Source organism: Capra hircus, chromosome 6, assembly GCF_001704415.2.
Source record: "Capra hircus breed San Clemente chromosome 6, ASM170441v1, whole genome shotgun sequence".
Lineage (NCBI taxonomy): Eukaryota > Metazoa > Chordata > Mammalia > Artiodactyla > Bovidae > Capra > Capra hircus.
The window spans coordinates 33,073,992-33,088,588 of NC_030813.1; positions in this window are offsets into that span (position 1 = coordinate 33,073,992).

Here is a 14,597-nt window from a genome sequence, read left to right on the forward strand (position 1 = left end):
ACTGTTGTAATGGTAGCAATTGTAAAAACTATATTAAAATAATATTTTAAAAATCACTGTGCAGACATCAGAAAGCAACCAAAGCAGCCAGATTTTGATGGGCACAATTTCTGCAAGAGAAGGAAACACTCTGAAGTAAGATCTTTATTTCCTTTTGAGGTATTTTGCTTATTCTCTAAACATAAATGCCAGACAGAAAATAGCATCCTAGAGCCTATGGCAGTCTCTGAGGGCAATGTAGGTAAAATGAGAGTTCAAGGCTGATAAAGCAACCATGACTTGAAGAGTCAGAATCTTGGAGAATAAAAAAAAAAAAAAAAAAAAAAAACCTGCAGGGAAGTAAAGTGTTATTTTTTCTGGCAATTTGTTTTTTCAATTTAATTTTAATTGGGTGAAAATTGCTTTACAATGTTGTGTTGGTTTCTGCCATCAGTTCAGTTCAGTTCAATTCAGTCACTCAGTCATGTCCAACTCTTTGTGAGCCCATGAACCCCACACGCCAGGCCTCCCTGTCCATCACCAACTCTCGGAGTCCACTCAAACCCATGTCCATCAAGTCAATCCAATCATCTCATCTTCTGTCATACCCTTCTCCTCCTGCCCTCAATCTTTCCCAGCATCAGAGTTTTTTCCAATGAGTCAGCTCTTCGCATGAGGTGGCCAAAGTTTTGGAGTTTCAGCTTCAGCATCAGTCCTTCCAATGAAGATTCAGAACTGATTTCCTTCAGGATGGACTGGTTGGATCTCCATGCAGTCCAAGGGACTCTCAAGAGTCTTCTCCAACACCACAGTTCAAAAGCATCAATTCTTCGGCACTCAGCTTTCTTCACAGTCCAACTCTCACATCCATACATGACCACTGGAAAAACCATAGCCTTGACTAGACCAACCTTTGTTGGCAAAGTAGTCTCAGCTTTTTAATATGCTGTCTATGTTGGTCATAACTTTCCTTCCAATACAACAATGTAAATCAGTCATAGTTATGTATGTGTGTGTGTGTATATATATATACATACACACTTATATATCTTCCTCTTGAGCCTTCCTCCCTCAATCCTACCCCTCTAGGTCATCACAGAGCCCTATTCTGGGCTCCCTATGTTATATAGCAACTTCTTACCAGCTATCTGTTTTACGCATAATAGTATATACGTCAATGCTACTTTCTGATGGTGGGGAAAGGAGAGAGTGGTATGAATGGAGAATGCAACTTCTCTTTAAAACATTTTTGAATTCTTAACTGCATAATCCCAAGGCAAGCTACTGAGAATCTGAGCAGAACATAGTTAATTAAAGGATAAAAAGTTGAGCAAAGAATATAAGAGATTTGGAGAGACAAAAGTTGGACCTTAGTACTTACCAATTACTAGGATCCCTGATAAGTGACCTTGACTTTCAGTTGAGATACCTTCACTGGTAATGCCCTAACAAGAATAGAAATCTAGAAATACGCCAGTCCTCACAAAACAAGAGATCTAGCCAGAAGTCATGGTGATATGCCCATACCCTATGCACTATCCAGAAGTAAACTGATTTAAAAAAAAAAGCCAAAGGACAAATTATAAAATAAATCATAGATAAAAAACACATTAACTTCAAGGAAAAAATAGTAAAATTAATGGTCAATTTTTGATCGAAACCCTGGAAGTTAGACAGCACAATGAGATCTTAAGGTGCTAAAATAATCGGCAAATTGAAATTCTTTTTTCTTGGGGAGGGGGACCATGCTGCTTGGCTTGTAGGCACTATTTCCCTGACCAGGGATTGAACTCAGGCCCCACAGCAGTGAAAGTGCTAAGTCCTCAAAGAATGAATTTATGGTTGCTGGGGGGAAGGAGGTGAGGGAGGGATTCATGGAAGGGATAGTTAGGGAGTTTAGGACGGACATGTTCAGTTCAGTTCAGCTCAGTCACTCAGTCATGTCTGACTCTTTGGGACCCCATGGACTGCAGCATGCCATGCCTCCCTGTCCATCACCAACTCCCGGAGTTTACTCAAACTCATGTTCATTGAGTTGGTGATGCCATCCAACCATCTCATCCTCTATTGACCTTTCTCCTTCCCCCTTCAGCCTTTCCCAGCAACAGGGTCTTTTCCAATGAGTCCGTTCTTCTCATCAAATGGCCAAAGTATTGGAGTTTCAGCTTCAGCATCAGTCCTTCCAATGAAGATTCAGAACTGATTTCCTTTAGGATGGACTGGTTGGATCTCCTTATAGCCCAAGGGACTCTCAAGAGTCTTCTCCAACACCACAGTTCAAAAGCATCAGTTCTTCAGTGCTCAGCTTTATTTATAGTCTAATTCTCACATCCATACCTGACTGGAAAAACCATAGCCTTGACCAGATGGACCTTTGTTGGTAAAGTAATATCTCTGCTTTTTAATATGCTGTCTATGTGGGTCATAACTTTTCTTCTAAGGAGCAAGCATCTTTTAATTTCATGGCTGCAGTCACCATCTGCAGGGATTTTGGAGCCCCCTAAAATAGTCTGACACTGTTTCCACTGTTTCCCCATCTATTTCCCATGAAGTGATGGGACCAGATGCCATGATCTTAGTTTTCTGAATTTTGACATGTACATATTGCTATATTTAAAGTTAATAACCAATATCAACAAGGATCTACTGTATAGCACATGGAACTCTGCTCAAGGTTATGTGGCAGGCTGAATGGGATGGGAGTTTGGAGGAGAATGGATACATGCATATGCGTGCCTGAGTCTCTTCACTCTTCACTTGAAACTGTCATCAGCATTAATAGGCTATACCCCAATAAAAAACTAAAAAGTTTAAAAAAAAAGAAAGAAATTGTCAAGTCCTAACCACTGGACTTCCAGGGAATTCCCTGGCAAATTGGAATTCTATACTCACTGAAAATCAATTTCAAGGATGAAATGAAATAAAGGCATTCCTACAAAAACAAAAAATGAGGGGAAAATAGCAATAATAGTCTTTCACTAAAATAAATACTGAAAGTGTTTTCCAGGAAGATGATACGATGATTTGAGATTGTTGTAGATTGTAAAACTGGCCAAAATTGTTACCCCTTCCTACATCCACCTCTTGCAATTTGTTGTTGCAGATCCTCCCATTAAGACTTGAGTCAATTTACTACCAGTTGAATTTGCTTGCCAGGTTTTATGGATTGAATTATGTAATCCCTCCAAATTCATATACCGAAGTCTTAACCATCAGTATCTCAGAATGTGACCTTATTTTGAGATAAGATTTTCATGTCAGTAGTCAAGTTACCTTAAATAATTTGACTAGTTTCCTTAAATAAAGGGGAATTTGTACACAAAGACCTGTATAGAGGGAAGAAAATGTGAAGAGACACAGGAAGAAGATCCATGCTTCACTCAAAGCTGATAGAAAAAAGCAAAACCTATCAACATGTCGATTTTGGACTTCTAGCCTTAGAGCTGTGAGAGAATATATTTCTGTTGTTTAAGCTAGCCAGTCTGTGGTAGTTTGTTATATCAGCACTAGCAAACTAATACACAGACATACTGCCTTGGCCATTGGAAACTGGCAAACATGATACAGAGGCTTAAAAAAAGCTATAAATTGCTCTAGCCACTCTTTGGAACTCTGAAACCAGCATTTGAAAAATGATGAGCCAATCTAGTGGAGGATGAACTACCACATGGAATAAAGTTCCTGCTGAAATAAATCATAGACCATTGAGCCTACCAGCTACCTGACATGTGAAGCAGGCCATTCTAGATCCTGCAACCAGTTGGCCTGCAACTGGCCACAGAAACATGAGAGAACCTAGCTGTCAGCTGAGCCAGGCCACAATCATGCTGATACATGGAAACTTAGGCCCAATACAGTAATTGTTTTAAGCCAACCACTATAATTTGAGGTTGTCTGTTTTAAAGCAAAATTTAAGAGGTACACAGATAGAAGTAAGAAAATTCAGGAAAGGAATAAGATTCCTGAGAAAGGTAAATATACGAGTAAATACAATTTAATTTTGACTCTCTAAAAATAATAATACTTTGTGTGGTTGTCAGAGTAAAATATGAAAATAGCCTCAAAGTGTCATGATTATAAATAAAAGTTAAGTGTTATAAGGTACTTGCCTTTATCAATTTTGTATTTATTATGTATTTAGGAAGATTTTCTCTATAATAACATAAATATTTGTTTTCTTGTTTTGCTACTTATTTATGTAATTATGGAGAAAATATGTACATTTCCTGCTAGTATTTCTATTTTAATACTTGTTTTTTTCAAATTCAATATTTTTTCAATTAACTAAAACTTATTTTGGGGAATGATATAAAATACAAATTGATGCTGATTTTTTTTCCTAAATAGCTAACCAATTGCCCTGATAGATTTTAAAGTATCCTTTTTAAATGTACTTAAGATTTCCATTTCTCATATACTAAATTTTATATGTATCAGTGGGAGTTCATTTAAAAATATTCCTTTTCTTTCATTTCCCCAAATAAGTCATTATGTCCTAATAGTAATACTGCACAATTTTCATCAAATTTTCCCATGAACTTTAAAATTCTCACTGATATCATTTAGGGACAGACCCTCATTATTTCTGGCTTCCCTTGTGGCTCAGCTGGTAAAGAATCTGTCTGCAATGTGGGAGACCTGGGTTTGATTCCTGGGTTAGGAAGATCCCCCGGAGAAGGGAGTGGCTACCCACTCCAGTATTTTGTCATGGAGAATTCCATGGACTGTTTATAGTCCATGGGGTCACAAAGAGTTGGGACTGAGGGACTTTCACTTTCTCATATTTTCTAACTGATTCTCCTATTAACATAATACTAAAATAAAATATTCTTTTCCTTTTTATGCTGACTCTCAGCTTGTTCTAGATCATTAATTAGGCATACCCTTCAAACTCTTGTAGTGCTTTCATAAATTTTTTCTTAGTTTACCTTTTAGAGACAATTTGTCTGGATCACTCATATTTCTATATGTCTTCTGAACAGAGGTGTTGACAGCTTTTCTTCTAGGCTGTCTTTTCAAGAATATTTGTATAACAAAGAGCCTTGAAAGATACAGCCTTGTATCTTCTTGTAGGGCAAAGGTAGATTTGTTTGTAGTCCAGGATAATAAAGATGTTGTCTCCCTCTGGGGCAAAGATAGGGCAGAATTTCTTAAGGTGATTTCCTAGGTTCAGGTTTCCGCAGGGATCCCCAATGATATAAACTACCTGCATCCATGGAGCTGTTCCATTCAATATTCATGGGACTTGAGGACAAGCAGAGCCAAAGCAAACATAACAGTTAAAATAACTGCTATGTCATGACTAAAAGGGTTCTTTGTTTCTGACTCAGCAGCCATAAAACTGTAGCAGGCTAACTTGTTAGCTTGAAAGTAGGATATAATTCCAGGCTATTCTAATTCTTAATCCAGTGCTTCAGCTAAGCTGGTTTCCTTAGGTGATTTACAATAAACTGTGGAAAATTCTGAGAGATGGAAATACCAGACCACCTGACCTGTCTCTTGAGAAACCTATAGGCAGGTCAAGAAGCAGCAGTTAGAACTGGACATGGAACAACAGACTGGTTCCAAATAGGAAAGGAGTACTTCAAGGCTGTATATTGTACATCATGAGAAATGCTGGACTGGAAGAAACACAAGCTGGAATGAAGATTGCCGGGAGAAATATCAATAACCTCAGATATGCAGATGACACCACCCTTATGGCAGAAAGTGAAGAGGAACTCAAAAGCCTCTTGATGAAAGTGAAAGAGGAGAGTGAAAAGTTGGCTTAAAGCTCAACATTCAGAAAACGAAGATCATGGCACCTGGTCCCATCACTTCATGGGAAATAGATGGGGCAACAGTGGAAACAATGTCAAACTTTATTTTTGGGGGCTCCAAAATCACTGCAGATGGTGACTGCAGCCATGAAATTAAAAGACGCTTACTCCTTGGAAGAAAAGTTATGACCAACCTAGATAGCATATTCAAAAGCAGAGACATTACTTTGCCGACTAAGGTCCGTCTAGTCAAGGCTATGGTTTTTCCAGTAGTCAGGTATGGATGTGAGAGTTGGACTGTGAAGAAGGCCGAGCACCAAAGAATTGATGCTTTTGAACTGTGGTGTTGGAGAAGACTCCTGAGAGTCCCTTGGACTGCAAGGAGATCCAACCAGTCCATTCTGAAGGAGATCAGTCCTAGGTGTTCTTTGGAAGGAATGATGCTAAAGCTGAAACTCCAGTACTTTGGCCACCTCATGCGAAGAGCTGACTCATTGGAAAAGACTTTGATGCTGGGAGGGGTTGGGGGCATGAGGAGAAGGGGCCAACAGAGGATGAGATGGCTGGATGGTATCACTGACTCAATGGACATGAGTCTGAGTGAACTCCGGGAGCTGGTGAGGGACAGGGAGGCCGGGCATGCTGTGCTTCATGGGGTCACAAAGAGTCGGACACGACTGGGCGACTGAATTTAACTGAACCCAAGTAAGACTAATCTTAATTGTGGAATTGGTTTCACAGTTTTCTATTGGACTTCTACAATGTGTTAAAAATTGTAAGGATCCCTGATTATATAACACTGTAACCATTAATTTTTTTTCTTTTTCAAAAATTGAGACAGAATTGACATGTATCATTGTATAAATTTGAGGATCTAATATATTACAGTATGTTTACCACTTTAGTTAACACCTCCATTATGTCACTTAATTATTATTTCTTTTTCTGTGGTGAGAATATTTCACATCTAGTCTCTTAGAAACTTTGAAATATATGTGTATGTGCTCAGTCATGTCCTACTCTTTGTGACCCTATGGACTGTAGCCCTCTAGGCTCCTCTGTCCATGGGATTTTCCAGGGAAAAATACTGGAATGGGTTGCCATTTGCTCCTCTGGGGGATCTTTCTGACCCAGAGATCAAACCTGCATCTCCTGAGGCTCTTGCGTTTGGGGAAATCTTGAAGTGTATAAACAGTAACAAATAAACTCATATGGCCTTAATAAGTGCCCACATCCACTCCAATATTTTAATCCAGAATAACCCAAGCATATAACAGGTGATCTATTAAAATAACTTGCTTTAAAAATAATTGTCAAGGGACTCTCTACCTTTATATACATTCATGGCTTATTTCAGCATTATCAACCTCTGATCCTTCTGTATTTTATTACCCTCTCTGCTATTCTTTACACTGATGTTACCTTATATATTTGATAAGGAGATTCTTTAATATTTCCAAAGACATAGCTTCCATTTATCCTCAAGTGCTTTAAAACCTTGGCTTTTGAGGATATACATTCACCTTACTCATTTCCTGGGGCTGTACTTCAACATTGACCACATAAGTATATTCCTTGCTCTTAGGCACAGCCATCTGTGAAAATAATTTATATACAAATTATATATATATATACACACATACAGTTATAGGTATATAAAATCTTTAATATGATATTTAATGAATATATTTATTTCACATATAATTTATCTTTTAATTAATATATCACTGATATAAGGTTTTACATTCTCTTTTATAAAAAAGAAGGCAATAAAAATCAGAATATTTATGTGATTTGCCAAAAAAGTATATTGTTATTAATGATATAGCCTTGAACTCAGTACCCCAAACTTCAAATCTCAGAGTTAAATGTAATCATGATTTTAACTACCTGATACTAGGCATTATACTAATGGCTGAGCGTACAAAGATGAATAAAATTAACCCCTTTGTCTTAAGATTTGGAGAGAGAATGTACATTTCTCCATTTGTGTCAGTGGCCAAATTTCCTTTACAAGTTCTCAGTAGGCAGCCTTCTCTGAATCAGGCAGCCCTGATGGATGATTCTGGGTTAGTGGTATATATTTGCGAGCTGTGAGTGACCAGTTACTAATCTTGCCTCTGACTCTACATGACTCGTCCCCAAGACTATATTATTATATGGTCTTGAGAAAGATCATATTGTTATGTGGTCTTGAGAAAGATCATAACATTTCTATGGGTTTCATTTTGATTATTGGTGAAAAATATGGAAACTATTAGAATAATAGATGATCCCTGAATAGGCAGAGATGGTTTCTGCCTCAGGCTCTTGGCTTTAACCTTTCTGACTAGCTGGTGTTTATTTTCAGAGCCTTACAAGACTCACCCATTCACTTATTTCACATCTTGTCTCAAACATACCCTTGTCAACACAGTATTCCTTGATGATACCACTAAAAATACCTCTTTTTCTAACACAGCTTGTATTTTTTTTTTTTTTGGTCATGCAGCATGCAGGATCTTAGTTCCCCACTATATATTAGGCCTGTGCCACTATAGTGGAAATGGAATCCTGACCACTGGGCCGCCAAGGAATCTCTTAAGATGACTTTAATATTTATTTCACTCTCAACAGGTAGTGATAGTCACTTTTCTGACAATCTCCTTTTGAGTGGTTTCTAAGACAACCACTGACTATTCAAATTACAGTAGAATGAGAAGAAGATTGAAGTCACAAACCCTGGAGACAGGAATAGAATTGGGTTCCTATCTGACCTTTACTACTTATGGCAGTAGGCCCTCAGGCAGAGCAACCTTCCTAGCCTCAGTTTTCTAATTCTGTGAAGACTAATTTATAATAGATAATACCAAGATGTTCTGGAGAAGGAAATGGCAACCCACTCCAGTATCCTTACCTGGGAAATCCCAGGGACAGAGGGACCTGGCAGGCTACAGTTCATAGGGTTGCAAGAGTCAGACATGACTTAGTGACTAAACCACCACCACAACCAAGATATTCAGTGAAAAATAAATAAATAAACAGGCTTCATTTCTATAGTTGAAAACTATAGATCCCCTTACTATTCATTCCCATTATAAATCCCTTTACCTATTTATTACTAGAAATTTCACTATGTATTTTTAGCATATCTATATCCTTTTTGTGCATTCTAGAACTTAAGCAGCATTAGGGCTAGAACTTAGTCTAACTTTATTATTTTATTTCTCACGCCCAGAGCAACTTTTAGCACATGGTAAGAATTTGATATAGATTTGTTGAATAGAAGAATTCATGAAAAAGAAAATATTTGTGAAAAGTAAATAAGGTGATATGCAGGAGATTGAAAATGAAATACTTCTATGGCATTTTATTGTTATAGTTCTTTCATCACAGGTGAAGAATTCTTCACAGGTGAATAACACAGATGAAAGGATTATGATAAAAGAATGTCATGAAACTGTTTCATCTTCATTTAACTTTCACAAATATTCATTCATTTATTCATTCAACAAATTTGTATCTACTCACTGTTCTTCCCCAGTGGGCAGTCTCTCATTGCTAGGATTTCAATGTACCTACTTGGTCTTTAATTAAATGGAATTGTGAAATTATACTAGTCCATGATGCCAAGTAAGATGAGTGAATAACACCAAACATTGTACCCAATTTCTGTTGTAAAAAAATGAATTGGTATATCTTTCAATAGCAGCAATACAGAGATACAAAAAGAGAAGTTGCCCACTGGAAATGAAGGAGTTGGGAGAAAGGGAGCAAGTATTTTTTTTTTTTTTTTCCTATAAAGGGTGTGATAGGAGATGATGGATTAAGTGGTGAAGACCCAGGAATGATAATGAAAACAATTTTCCCATTCTCTTATTGAGTTGAAGGCTAAGCTGTTGGCAAGCTGAAGAAAATATAGTAATGGAGCCTAGCAGGGCCTGAGAACAAAAGCATTGAGGACCTGGCTTGTAAGACTTTGTATAGGTTCAGTGTAACTGTGCATGGCTGAAGTTTTGGCAGTTTGGGAGAGAAATGTTTCCATTACTCAACCTCATGAGTAACACATAAACATGTAATATTTAACAAAAATACAAGTTTTTTGTTTTCTAGGCATAATATCTAGATGTCATTTTTTTTTAATTTATTTTTTTATTTTTTAAATTTTAAAATCTTTAATTCTTACATGCGTTCCCAAACATGAACCCCCCTCCCACCTCCCTCCCCATAACATCTCTCTGGGTCATCCCCATGCACCAGCTCCAAGCATGCTGTATCTTGCATCAGACATAGACTGGCGATTCAATTCTTACATGATAGTATACATGTTAGAATGTCATTCTCCCAAATCATCCCACCCTCTCCCTCCCTCTGAGTCCAAAAGTCCATTATACACATTTGTGTCTCTTTCCCTGTCTTGCATACAGGGTCGTCATTGCCATCTTCCTAAATTCCATATATATGTGTTAGTATACTGTATTGGTGTTTTTCTTTCTGGCTTACTTCACTCTGTATAATCGGCTCCAGTTTCATCCATCTCATCAGAACTGATTCAAATGAATTCTTTTTATGGCTGAGTAATACTCCATTGTGTATATGTACCACAGCTTTCTTATCCATTCATCTGCTGATGGACATCTAGGTTGTTTCCATGTCCTAGCTATTATAAACAGTGCTGCGATGAACATTGGGGTCCATGTGTCTCTTTCAATTCTGGTTTCCTCGGTGTGTATGCCCAGAAGTGGGATTGCTGGGTCATAAGGTAGTTCTATTTGCAGTTTTTTAAGGAATCTCCACACTGTTCTCCATAGTGGCTGTACTAGTTTGCATTCCCACCAACAGTGTAGGAGGGTTCCCTTTTCTCCACACTCTCTCCAGCATTTATTGCTTGCAGATTTTTGGATCACAGCCATTCTGACTGGTGTGAAGTGGTACCTCATTGTGGTTTTGATGTGCATTTCTCTAATAATGAGTGATGTTGAGCATCTTTTCATGTGTTTGTTAGCCATCCGTATGTCTTCTTTGGAGAAATGTCTATTTAGTTCTTTGGCCCATTTTTTGATTGGGTCGTTTATTTTTCTGGAATTGAGCTGCAGAAGTTGTTTGTATATTTTTGAGATTAGTTGTTTGTCAGTTGCTTCATTTGCTATTATTTTCTCCCATTCAGAAGGCTGTCTTTTCACCTTGCTTATATTTTCCTTTGTTGTGCAAAAGCTTTTAATTTTAATTAGATCCCATTTGTTTATTTTTGCTTTTATTTCCAGAATTCTGGGAGGTGGATCATAGAGGATCCTGCTGTGATTTATGTCTGAGAGTGTTTTGCCTATGTTCTCCTCTAGGAGTTTTATAGTTTCTGGTCTTACATTTAGATCTTTAATCCATTTTGGGGTCAGGTGGTCTGGTATTCAATCTCTTTCAGAATTTTCCACAGTTTCTTGTGATCCACACAGTCAAAGGCTTTGGCATAGTCAATAAAGCAGAAATAGATGTTTTTCTGGAACTCTCTTGCTTTTTTGATGATCCAGCAGATGTTGGCAATGTGATCTCTGGTTCCTCTGCCTTTTCTAAAACCAGCTTGAACGTCTGGAAGTTCATGGTTCACGTATTGCTGAAGACTGGCTTGCAGAATTTTGAGCATTACTTTACTAGTGTGTGAGATGAGTGCAATTGTGTGGTAGTCTGAGCATTCTTTTGCATTGCCCTTCTTTGGGATTGGAAGAAAACTGACCTTTTCCAGTCCTGTGGCCACTGCTGAGTTTTCCAAATTTGCTGGCTTATTGAGTGCAGCACTTTCACAGCATCATCTTTCAGGATTTGAAATAGCTCCCCTGGAATTCCATCACCTCCACTAGCTTTGTTCGTAGTGATGCTTTATAAGGCCCACTTGACTTCACATTTCAGGATGCATGGCTCTAGGTGACTAGAGACCACCTAACACCTATCTATGAACCTAGGAAAGACTTCACAATTTTAGCCTCTTTTCCATGAAAACCAAAGTCCATATTGCTTTAGCTGTCATTGAGCAGTGGCCTCCATATATGTCTTTTTGTCAAGAGTTGATATCTGTTGTCTCATTACCCAGGTCTCTTGAGTTTTGGGTATCTTTCCCTAAGTGTCTTGAATTTCTCCAGAACAGTGGCATTTGTACATCCATGAATTGATTTGGATTGCTTCTCTTTCTTTATCTGTCAGCCCTGAGTTTCAAACAGCTCAGACTCAACAGATTCCTTTTTACCAGAATCTCTGGTTTATACTTCTATGGTCCCTCCCTGCCCTATTACTTTAGATATGACCATGCCTGGATCAGAAAAAAATGCTTGTTACATCAATTTTTGTTTGATGGTCAGTTGTTTGCTCTATCCTGATGCATAATATCTGTTATACTGTTATGCATTTAAGAACTAATGCTAGTAAATAGAGTGAGCACTAAATTTTTCTTTAGTGCTCGGTGGTACCTCATATCACGGAAGCGTGACAGCTTAACATCTTTTAAGGTGCTGTTTTAGTAGATTATTGTGCAACTTAGCATTTGTATATGCATATGTTACCAAGTTGTCTGTATGACTGTGCAGGATGTTTGATGGATAGAGTGAATCCATATATATGACTATGTATTACAGATTACTCTGAAGTGTTATCTCTTACATTATGCAAATTTATTTCATCTGCTCAGCCAGATTTATACTTATGAAGGCCAATATTTTCAAATCATACACATCATAATGAGAGAATGAATATTATATTTAATAAATATTTTATCATTGAAATGCAACACTGTTCATTCAACATAATATTTCTCATTAACATTTAGTCAGTAATAACTGCAATATAAGAAGGAGACTTCAGGTAGTTAAAAACAGAAACAAAAACAATTAGCAAAATCCTGATTATTATATTTGGTTTTAATTTTATCCTTAGAAGCTAAGGTTATTCTTTAGCATATCATATATTTCATATTATCTTATTATTATCTCATTATTAATTCATTTGGTTTGAATTTTATGTCCTTTTAAGTGGCACAAAGAGGGAGTCCCAGGTAGTGCTAGTGGTAAAGAACATGCCTGCCAATGCAGGTGAAATGTAAGAGACATGGGGAAGATCTCCTGGAAGAGGGCATGGCAACCCACTCCAGTACCGTTGCCTAAAGAATCCCATAAGCAGAGAAGCCTGGTGGGTTACGGTCCAGAGGAAAACACAGAGTCAGACACAAGTGAAGCAACTTAACACAGCACACAGCACAAGAGGCATAAAACATGAATCATAATTTATATTTATTGTGAAACATCTCCTTGACCTCCATCTGTGATATTTCTGAATGAAAACATTTTAACATTTTTTACTGGAAATGCTTACCTGCCTTTAATTCAATTTGCAATTATTAAAATACTTAGCCTGCATAAAAGCTACTTGTCATAGACAATTCTAGCAAGTATACAGGGAGATAGTACAAAAATATGGATTTGAATCCTAACTTTACTTCTCAACTTATGAGGACTTTTTGGGTTATCATTTACAGAAGATCCACCCCAAACAGACTCAAGCACAAATATCAAAAATAAAAGTGGAGGAGAGATTTATTAGTGGCCAAACTTTACTTACTGCTCAATCTAGGAATTCAAATGTTATAGTTAAATATTGGTTCTCTCCTTGTAGTAACTTAAATCTCATCCATTGGGCTCAATTTTCTGGTAAGCTCTGTTTTCGTTAGACAGTAACTAACAGCCTCTGGTTCATTTTTGAGTTCACTGGGATTAGAAAGAATATTTTGATACCTCAAATAACAGTTAGACTAATTTTTGGACCTAGGTCATGAACTCATATCTAAACCAAAAGCTTAGGTACAAGTGAAACACTCTGACTGGCCAAGCTTAATTCATATGTCCACCCTACCGTCTTCTCCCCCACAAAAAAAAAGAAAAAAAAAAGTGGCAAGGGTGGGAGTCAGTTCTATCTAAAGCCCACAGATGTGGTGAACTGAACCTGTGTAGTCATAGTTTCCAGAAGAAAATTGCTTTAAAGTTATCAAAAGAAAGTAGGCAAAAACAACATACACAATACAGCCGAACTGTTGTCTTTGTTACCTTAGGGAAGTTATTTAATTCTTTGGGTTTCCTTTTTTAAAACTATCATATAACATCTACCTTCCAGAATTTTTATGATAGTTAAATAAGTTTTATATATGTATACATATATATGAATATATATAAAACTATGTAATACATATAAATATATATAACTTAAAGTTGTTATTTATAATAAATACAACATATATTTAAGTTGCACATATATATGTATATTTATATATTTTTTGTGAAATGATAAATATATAATGAATTCTCAATAAACACTAGGTTTCTTTATTCATCCATATCTCCCTGCACTGCCTGCTGTTCTATCTTAGTGTCAATTGCAAGGTGTAGCTTTATTTTGCCCAAAACATAATTATCTCTTAAAATTTGGATGAGCTTGTTAGACTATTCTTTCTTTCCTCATTAGCTTGCCTTCTTCCTTCTTTCTTTTCTCTGTATTCTCTTTCTGATATGTGCAATCATTACATTAGTTGATAAGAGCAAGCAGGATTCATTTTCTAACAAAAATCACATACAATCTGATTATAAAGTTTAGCGGCAGTAATGTGAACAAGCACATTTAGCATTGCTCCTGTAATTTGAACAACTATAATATCAATTCTTTCTAAAGGAATGATTTCTTATTTTAATATAATTTTATTTGTACTCATCCTAGGTCAATTCATGATAGCTTAAACTTAGCTTAAGACATTCACTGAGAAATGACCTAAATTAAATCAGTAATTCTTTCTGTGCTAGTGTTATTAGGTTCAATTACTTGAAGCCAGAGAATTAATATTAAGGCTAACAA